Source organism: Protopterus annectens, chromosome 4.part0, assembly GCF_019279795.1.
Source record: "Protopterus annectens isolate FY-2018-M chromosome 4.part0, PAN1.0, whole genome shotgun sequence".
NCBI classification, from domain to species: Eukaryota; Metazoa; Chordata; order Ceratodontiformes; family Protopteridae; genus Protopterus; species Protopterus annectens.
Genome location: NC_056733.1, coordinates 1,006,314,911 through 1,006,317,410, shown reverse-complemented (window position 1 = coordinate 1,006,317,410; position 2,500 = coordinate 1,006,314,911).

The window sequence follows — 2,500 nt, the reverse complement described above, 5'->3', positions numbered from 1 at the left end:
GCCTCCTGAAGAGCATGAAACAAGACCTTTTAGGGCCTCTAAAACCATTATTAAATTATAGCATCCAAACAGACTTCATGCCAAGTAGATGGAAGACTGCAACTCTATTTCACTACACAGGGACACTAGTCTTACGTGCAAAGCCATGGAAAGCATTATCATGGACATGATTAATAATGATAAAGAAAACCTTCCAATGCTGGATGAAATTCAGCTTGGTTTTGTCAAGGGACAGTCATGCCTACTCAACCTGATGGACTTCTATAAAAAGGTCACCAAAGCAATGGATGAAGACAAAATTATGAATATTGCCTACCTCGACCTGGCTAAAGTGTTTAATTCAATTCCCCATGTAGGCATTGTATACAAGCTTATTTAATTAGGTATACACCCCTACAATCCCTCACTGGATAGCCAACTGGCTCATAGATAGAACCCAATCAGTTAAGACAGGTGTCTACCTCCACAAAAAGGACAGTCATTACCAGAATCTCTCAGTGCTTGGTGTTGGGGCTACTATTTTTTTACAATCTAATTCACTGACGTAAACGTTAACATCAAAGCCCCCTGGCTGACCACATATGCAGATGATTGCAGATTAGATGTAGTCACTGAATCCCCCCAAGATGCAAACATCCTCCAACAGTGCCTGACACAGACTAATAGCTGGTGCCAAAGTCACAATCATAAATTCAATGCTAAGAAGTGCATAACAATATTCTTTGGTAAGACATCCACCTCTGCAAATTACTACATTAATAATGCACCCCAAGAGTAGACCAAGTAGTCAAGAATTAGGGAAATCATGTAAAGAGTGGCTTGGCCTTTGGCCATTATATGTCTACAGTAGTCAGAAAAGGATTACATGTTATGCAACTTATAAGTAAGAGTATGACATCCAGATCCAAAGATGTCACTGTTCCATAGTACTCTGCCCTCACAAGACTGAGTATTGAGCGCAGTGCGCCCTACAGCATTTACCTGACCAGGCATATGCAGCAACTTGAGTAATCACAGACGTCCCCCCATGAAAGGAATACCATGTTATAGAAAACAAGTCTTACAAGAACCACCTCAAAGGATTGTCATCGTACTGAGTCTCCAGCAGTCTGCGAAGATGTGACCTATGCCTGGCCTACAAACCATCCTATGATCCAGACTTAATCAACCTGTTGCACATCCACAAAACAAATAGCACCAGAAAAAAACCCATCCAGGAGCCTAACCTAGCCTGCAACATAAATAGGATGTGCTCCAGAGGCAAATATATGTGTCAGAGGCTGCCCTTCTGGAACAGGCTTCCCATCCATGTGAAGCAAAGCTGTTCCCTACACTTATTCAAGCAAAACTAGGATCAGTGGATGAGAGTCAAAAATGTACCTCTGGTATGGCATCTATGTCTCTTTTAGAGACAGGAGCTTGTAAATGCTCAATCACTCATGCCCAAGTTTACATACCACCCCCCCCCATAAATTATTCGGACCAAAAAATTTCTAATATTTCTGGAAAGCATGGCTCAGTTTAAAAAGACGCTTTAGGGTTGCTAGCCTTGTATTTTCCTATGATCTGATTTGTGAACTTTCTACAGTGATGCAGACAGCATGTTATCACCAAGGAGTAAGGTCAGGCTGCATTCATAACATGCTGTAGTGGCTACCAGGATGACAACTCTACAACTGTCTCTCACCTCACAAGGAATGAATGGACAAGAAAGAGACAAGACAAGAGAAAAAAATGGCCCACTAGAGCATGGGGGGTGATGGTTATCAGGCAGTGGGGTATCAAAAAATGGGTGTAGTGCAATGTACAACTTTGTTATTAAAAATAAAGTAACCAGCTAATAGACAAGATACATTTATTTGTCTTTATCACATAAAACACAGTACTATTGGCCTAAGGAATTAAGGAATTCATGACCATATAAAATATTTACAGATTTTCTCCTGTTTTGTGCTTTTTGTCACTTGCACATATTCCTTTCCAAATTCAACAACATTTCTTATTTATTTGTACTTATTTATCCTTTGTTGATAGGGTCAGTCCCACTAGGCTAGTAGCATCTTTTCAGAGGAGAACCAAGGTGGTATGTATACTACTAGGAGAAATTTGGCTAGGTCATCAAGGAATTTCTCTTACTCATGAGACTGGTATTTGCAGGAGTGCTAGCACAGTGGCACCTGGAAGGATGGTGTGCAAGATGGAGAATACAGCAAAAGGAGCAGAGACGAATGCCAGCTGAATGAAGGATGCTATGGATGATGTGGAAGATTCAGAGATGCTTTTTCAGCAGCAGCTTTTGGTCAAACCGAGGAGTCAGGCAGAGACAAGTGAAAAGTTACAACCTCCAAGGGTCATAGGGTGATTTACTGCAAGATTTGATTAATCAAAGTGAGCCAGAGAATGAACTGTCATGGGGGATATTGTGGAAAAAATACTGGAGGAGGATGCAGACGCGATGTTCGAATAAGCCAGTGTACAAATGAAGAAAACATGTGGAAAC